The sequence below is a fragment of the Bubalus bubalis genome, chromosome 23 (genome assembly GCF_019923935.1).
Source record: "Bubalus bubalis isolate 160015118507 breed Murrah chromosome 23, NDDB_SH_1, whole genome shotgun sequence".
In the NCBI taxonomy this organism is placed as follows: Eukaryota; Metazoa; Chordata; class Mammalia; order Artiodactyla; family Bovidae; genus Bubalus; species Bubalus bubalis.
The window spans coordinates 32,347,515-32,355,241 of record NC_059179.1 but is presented as its reverse complement, the minus strand read 5'-3'; the positions used below and the strand labels follow the sequence as shown (position 1 = coordinate 32,355,241).

The 7,727-nt window shown below is 42.2% G+C and overlaps 1 long non-coding RNA gene across 1 annotated transcript; it reads right to left on the bottom strand.

Annotated features, from left to right (window-relative positions):
• Positions 1-6,058: 6,058 nt before the first annotated feature.
• LOC123331347 lies at positions 6,059-7,457 on the bottom strand. The gene is made up of 2 exons (XR_006547925.1): positions 6,877-7,457; positions 6,059-6,184 (listed from the first exon to the last, which is right to left on the bottom strand). It is a non-coding gene; the product is annotated as an uncharacterized LOC123331347 (long non-coding RNA).
• Positions 7,458-7,727: the final 270 nt, after the last annotated feature.

Genomic DNA, 7,727 nt, shown 5'->3' with positions numbered 1-7,727 from the left:
ATTATCATCAAGAGGTGCTGGAATCAGATCACTGGGTTCAGGTTCCAGCTCTGCTGTTTGATAGCTGTGTGATCTTATTGCTTAACTTCCCTCTGCCTCAGTTTCTCATCTGTAAAATGGGGATAAAATGGAATTTGCCTAATAGGGCTTCTATGAGGTTTAAATGAATCAATATCTTGTAAAGAAGATTTATTTGCTGACACATAGTCAGTGTCATAAATGTAGCGGCAGTGGTATCTGGTCAGATACCCAGTGTCTCGGCTCCTGGAGTCCTGGGCTCTCAGGACCCGGTTTCTCCACTTTGCTTTTACTCACCACATTCTCAGAATTCCTCACCTTCAGCCTACCCAGTCTCTCACACATCCTTTGTCCTCTATCTTTCTCTTCAGACCTTGTCAGAGGAAAAACAAAAATGTTAGACCCAGAATGGGTCGGTCTACGATTAAGATGGCCTGTTAATGCTCTTGACTGAAATTCTCAACATCTCAGAAGTATATGCATGTGTCTATATATACATTTAGGCCCAGAGGCATCTGGACTTTGCTGACCACCCATCCCTCTTATAAGTCCATCTCCCGCTCCTTGACCTTGTCTCCATCCTGCAGGGTAGCCCTGATACACCTGCTTTGAGAGTCTTCTCCTTCTGCGGGGAAGCATAACGTGCTAGTGGTTAAGAGGACAGTCTGCTGAGGCAGACAGCCCCACAGGGAAGTCTTGACTCTGTGATTTCTACCCCAGGCAATTTCCTTTGCTCCTCAATTCCCTCACCTGTAAAGTGGGTAGAATAAAAGTGACCTCATTGACTGTGAGACTTAGAAAAGTTGTGTGAAAACACATTTATGTGAAAGTAGGCAGTAACATGGCAGTCATGTATAAAATTCATAGTCTGCAGTGATCCCTTTAGGTGTTTTGCTCTAATTCACTACATGAGAGAGGATGAGATGGTTGGATGGCATCACCGACTCAATGGACATGAGTTTGAGTAAACTCCGGGAGTTGGTGATGGACAGGGAGGCCTGCTGTGCTGCAGTACATGAGGTTGCAAAAAGTCAGACATGACTGAGCAACTGAACTGAACTACACAGTAAATGACAGATCAGTTATCCTTATATTATGTGGCACATTAAAATCATCTAGAGAGATTTTAAGGCTCTGAGGCTCATGGAGTATGCCAGACTAATTAGAATTTCTAGCAGCAGTGCACACTAGTATTTTTAAAATATACCAAGGGCTGCCAAGTTTGGGGCCAGTGTTATAGATTGCTTTCCAGTCTCTTTGCAAATAGCATGAACCATAGAGTTTGGCCCTGCTGTGTGATCTGATGCTGTTGTGTCTAAGGATATCTTGCCTGTGAGTGCTGTTTTGCCCATGTGTCATGTCAGCCCAGCCAGAACATAAGGGCCAAGGGAACTGACCACAGCACAGACCTCCTTGTCTTCACCATCCTAAAGCCTAGAAAGGTGCATGTCTTGAATTCAGCATGAGTTTGTTCTTGATGAATTAATTGAAATAGAAAATAGGCTTTAGCTGGTAGAAAGGTGACCTGACGAGCCATTTCAAAGAGGTTGAAAGCTGAGAGCAGGGACTCTGAGACCAGTCCATGCTGCTTGCTGCTTTATTTGAAATATGACACTCTCTAATTGTGTGACCTTAGATAAGTTAATTAACCTCTTTGTGCTTCAATTTCTCCATCCATAAAAGGGAGTTAATAATAAGACCTACTTCTTAGAGTTGTTGTCAGAATTAAATATAACACATGTGAAGTACTTAACATGATACTTCAGCAGGAAGTGTTGCCTGTTACTATTATTATTATCCTGGAGACTTGTTCTAACCTGCCTCAGAGTTCAGCTACAGGCCTATGCAACAAGCTGGTGTGATCATAAGATGTTTATTTCTCTGTTTCCTTGGATGGGGTCTGAGACAGTAGAGTTGCTTTATTTGGAATTCTGTTCTGCTTTATTGACTATGCCAAAGCCTTTGACTGTGTGGATCACAATAAACTGTGGACAATTCTGAAAGAGATGGGAATACCAGACCACCTAACCTGCCTCTTGAGAAACCTGTATGCAGGTCAGGAAGCAACAGTTCGAATTGAACATGGAACAACAGACTGGTTCCAAATAGGAAAAGGAGTACATCAAGGTTGTATATTGTCATCCTGCTTATTTAACTTATATGTAGAGTACATCATTAGAAACACTGGGCTGGAGGAAGCACAAACTGGAATCAAGATTGCCAGGAGAAATATCAACAACCTCAGATATGCAGATGACACCACCCTTATGGCAGAAAATGAAGAACTAAAGAGCCTCTTGATGAAAGTGAAAGTGGAGAGTGAAAAAGTTGGCTTAAAGCTCAACATTCAGAAAACAAAGATCATGGCATCCGGTCTCATCACTTCATGGCAAATAGATGGGGGAACAGTGGACACAGTGTCAGACTTTATTTTTCTGGGCTCCAAAATCACTGCAGATGGTGATTGCAGCCATGAAATTAAAAGACGCTTGCTCCTTGGAAGGAAAGTTATGACTAATCTAGACAGCATATTAAAAAGCAGAGACATTACTTTGTCAACAAGGGTCCGTCTAGTCAAGGCTATGGTTTTTCCAGTGGTCATGTATGGATGTGAAAGTTGGACTATAAAGAAAGCTGAGCGCCGAAGAATTGATGCTTTTGAACTATGGTGTTGGAGAAGACTGTTGAGAGTCCCTTGGACTGCAAGGAGATCTAACCAGTCCATCCTAAAGGAGATCAGTCCTGGGTGTTCATTGGAGGGCCTGATGTTGAAGCTGAAACTCCAATACTTTGGCCACCTGATGTGAAGAGCTGACTCATTTGAAAAGACCCTGATGCTGGGAAAGATTGAGGGCAGGAGGAGAAGGGGATGACAGAGGATGAGATGGCTGGATGGCATCACCCACACAATGGACATGGGTTTGGGTGGACTCCGGGGGTTGGTGATGGACAGGGAGGCCTGGAGTGCTGTGGTTCATGGGGTTTCAAAGGGTTGGACATGACTGAGCGACTGAACTGAACTGAATGCATCAGAGTTTTTTGTTTGTTTTTGTTTTTTTGTTTTGTTTTTTGTTTATTTTAATACTCAATACCATGCCTGACACATACTAGAACTCAGTAAATGTTCAAATGAAAGAATAAATAGAGGAGCTGGGCCATCTCTCTTAGACACTGCTGGTTATTGCTGTAAGAAAGGAGGGATCGTGTTTTTTTCGAAAAGAAATACAAATATAGACAAGACTCAGAATGGAGAAAGCAGACACCCCAGGCACATTGTCATTTAAATCATCATCAGATGCTACATGTAATTCCTGACACTGACTTCCCACAAGTCTGCTTTACTGTTGCAGAACAATTTTTTCTGGCTGTTTATTTTTGTAGTCTCTCCATCTCAGTCTTTGCTGGGTCCCCACGTCATTCTCACTAATTCATTCAGTTATCAATGTGGTGATGCCTAATTATAAGCTACAGTGAAACAAGTCTAGAAAGGAACACTGTGACAAGTTTCCCTCTGCCTCAGAAAAGGGCCTCATGTCAGCATGGGGCTCAGACGCTTTCTGCTTCTTGAATGCATCAGCTCAGCTACCAGGTCTATGGCCATTCATAGTGTGTTTGTCTTACAGATGCTACAGGTTCTGCTTGTTCTATATGGTGTTTTTAAATTAAGTAATTTATTTTTTAATTTTATTTGTGGTTGCACTGGGTCTGTGTTGCTGTGCACAGGCTTTTCCTAGTTACAGTGGGTAGGGGCTACTCTTCGTTATAGTGCATTGGCATCCCACTGCAGCGGCTTCTCTTGTTGTGAAGCACAGGCTGTAGGTGAGCAGCCTTCGGTAGTGTGGCACATGGGCTTAGTAGCTCCACAGCATGTGGGATCTTCCTGGACCAGGGATCAAACCCGTATCCCTTGCATTGGCAGTCAGATTCTTATCTATTGGACCATCATGAAAGTCCTGGATCATGAGTTTGTCTACCTTTAAAAGGAAATATAAACCTTTTGGGGGAGGGTACATTTATCTATTAGGTTGGGGAATCCATCTGGTATGATCTGAGAGTGATAAGAATGTGTTAGTTGCTCAGTCATATCCAACTCTTGGCAACCCCATGGATTGTGGCCCACCAGGCTCCTCTGCCCATGGACCTCTCCAGGCTAGAATACTGGAGTGGGTTGTCATTCCCTTCTCCAGGGGGTATTATCTGAAAACTAGGTAAATGGTGGGTGACAGTATAACTGCAAAACCGAAGACAGTAGATCAGGGTGTATTTTTTTTTAAATTGAAATGTAGTTGATTTAAGTGTGGTGGTTCAGTGGTAAACAACCTACCTGCCAATGCAGGTGACACAGGAGACAGGGGTTTGATCCCTGGGTCAGGAAGATCCCCTGGAGGAGGAAATGGCAACTCACTCCCATATTTTTGCCAGAAAAATTCCATAGATAGAGGAGCCTGGCAGGCTACAGTTCATGAGGTTGCAAAGAGTTGGACATGACTGAGCAACTGAGCTCACACAGCCACACAAGTCAACCCTAATGCTACTAGAGGATGTTAATACTGTTATCTGAAACCACAATGTAAACAAAGGGATCCGTGGTCAAATAAGTTTAGAAAACTGACTAAGCTCTGAGGGAGAGAAGGAATTCATCCTAGATGTATGTCCCGTTTCTGACTCTTCGGAACCAGAGCTGTTTTATTTTTGGTTCTCCAAAGCAAATCGAACTCTTAATAAATGTATTGTTCAATCACTCAATCCTGTCTGACTCTTTGTGACCCCATGGACTGCAGCACGCCAGGCTTCCCTGTCCTTCTCTATCTCCCAGAGTTTGCTCAAACTCATGTTCATTGAGTCAGTGATGTTGTTATTTAACCATCTCATCCTCTGTCACTCCCTACCCCTCTTGCCTTCAATCTTTCCCAGCATCAGGATGTTTTCCAATGAGTCAGTTGTTTTATAACGTATGGAAACTCAAAGACAGATTTCGTCTTGGAACCAGCTTTCCTGTCATCAGTAGACTCAAGACTGTCCCTGGTATCTTGTATCTCCTGTTTCCATCCCCTGGCCTGCCTTGACCATGAGGTATTCTCTCTCTGCATTACCTCTACCTGGCTGCAGCTCCCCCTGCTGCCTCTCACACCCCCTACCCCGCAACGTCTCCTGTTTAGTCTCCTCTCTCATACCTTCCTTGAGTCCCTTTTAATAATCTGGCAGCAAGAAATGTTTACATTAGCTCCAGGCTCTCTGAATATCCAAGAGAGCTTTTGGCACTGTGGCCCTCCAGCAAATGATTCTTTTAGAGCCAACGTATCTGAAGCAGAAAAAGTTCTTTCGGGGAAGTCGCAAGTCTTTGGTGGCAGGAAGTACAGACATACAGGCTAAAGGTTTTCCCATGAAATATTGAAGGGATCCATGGAAGATCTGTGGAGGAGGAACTGTGTTCTAAATCAGCAACTTTCAAGCATGTTCATTCTACAGCTTTCCATCATGGTTTTCCACCTCAAAATGTTTTTCTTTTATTTAAATAATCATGCACTTGTTTTAGATTTGTTGTTGTGGTTCAGTCACTCACTTGTGTCCGAGTCTTTGCAACCCCATGGACCGCAGCATGACAGGCCTCCTTGTCCTTCAGTATCTCACGGAGTTTGCTCAAACTCATCATATCCATCAAGTTGGTGATGCCATCCAACCATCTCATCCTCTGCCGCCCTCTTCTCCCACCCTCAATCTTTCCCAGCATCAGAGTCTTTTCCAGTGAACTGACTCTTCACATCAGGTGGCCAAAGTATTGGAGCTTCAGCTTCAACATCAGTCCTTACAATGAATATTCAGGGTAATCCAAACCCTTAATTAAAGGTGATAGGTCTCAAATTTGAGTAGTTTTAGCAAAACACAGAATATGTTGGTTTCTGTAGCTGGGAGGGATGGAGGAGAGGCTTGCTTGAGGTGTGACTGAATCTTGGAACGTAAACAATAAATATTGTCTGGGCCTCCCATCTCTCGGCTCTGCCTTTTCCTTTTGCTTCTCTTTGTTGATTTCACTTTCTTCTTTTGCAGATGTATTTCCTCCCAGTAGATGTGACTTGGATGATAGCATTTCTGGGGATCACAGCTTATTACCCAGGGTGGAGAAGGCTTCATGTCCGAACACTCAATTATAAAACCCCAGGGTCACCTGTCCATTCAGGATCAGAGAAGTGAAATAGGGTCATCACACTAGGGCTAGATCATGTGACACCCCTGCCCATCTTCCCCATCCCCCTTACAGCCAAGATTTGGGGGAATTGTAAACTGAGGCCCCACCAGAACTACTTGGAGTCAGAGAATATTCAGGTCCTCAAAAGAGGGAAGAGATGATGGACTGAATTATAGAACACATGTGTCTTACAGAATCCTGTAGGGGAGAGGGCAACACTTAAGACAAAGATATAATAGAACTTCAAACAAAAATGAGGGAGCAAGTTTAGATTTTATTAACTAAGATCACTCAAATTACTCAATATAAGCTAAATATCATGTTTGTCTAAGGAACTGACTAGTCTTGCTGATGAAAACCACTGTTTAAGTCACCTTGATCTAAGAGAAAAAGCAAATTCCCCACATTTTCAACACAAGGGTGCATTTTCTCATCACTAACTTGGCCTTGCTGATGAACCCAAGTCTCGTCATTTCTCATAATAAAATGTCTGCCGTTTAATAAATGTTTAATGCATATTAGTTATTTATGTCACTTTGACTTAGATTATTACAAGAACAGTCTCATTAAATATTTATAATCACCCTTATATATATAATAACCTCTTACGTTATAATTGTTCTTAGTCTAGGAAACTGGAACTCAGAGACTTTGTGATCATAAGAGCATACCATTAATAACGGTGGAGCTGATATTATCCAGTTTTGTCAGACTCCAAAGTCAGAGCTCTTGATCTCTACATAATGAATTTGATCGCAGGTAGTCGGGAAAGGAGAGGAGAAAATTGTCTTTCTTGACTTAACTCTAGTACAGGCCCAGAGCAGTAATTTGTACCACCCCAGCCTTTAGGCACTCACTGTCTCATCGTAATTGCAAAGCATCCATTATACAAGCACTCTTTACTTAATTTCTAAGACTGTTGAGTAGAAGATGCTGTCTTGACATCCCAATCCAATAACATACAACAAAATCTCCCCACTGACATTTCTTGCTTATATACAGATGGCATATCCTATTTAATTCGAATGGCAGAAACATGATTGGGCTAGTTTTCAGCAGTTCCATTTGATCCTTTATTGGTACCCTTTTGTTAGTAATCATCTCCTCCTGTGTTGTGGATAATTTCAGCATTACTGAAGCTCCAGGTTATCTCACTTCTGTTGATGCTGGTTGCCCATGCTTGTTCATTTTCTGCCTCCTGCCAAGATGTTCGTCTTCATTTTGTATGTGTCAGCAGCTTGAGGGCCTTGAAAGATGTAACTAAAATTCTTGAAAAAAAAAAAAAATCAAATTCACTCTGGTTTAGGCAGTGACTGCGATTTTTCTTCCGATACTTACTTGACTCTTAAGTCCTTGCTGACCCACATCTATATATGGAAATAGCATTAACACTTGTAAGAGAAAGCAGATTGTCTACTTAAAAATCTTGGATCAGATGTGTAGTTTAAATATCTTACAGTTTTATTCATCAATGGTATTTCAATAAAGTTGAAAAAAAATCTTTGGATCAGAGAGTACCATG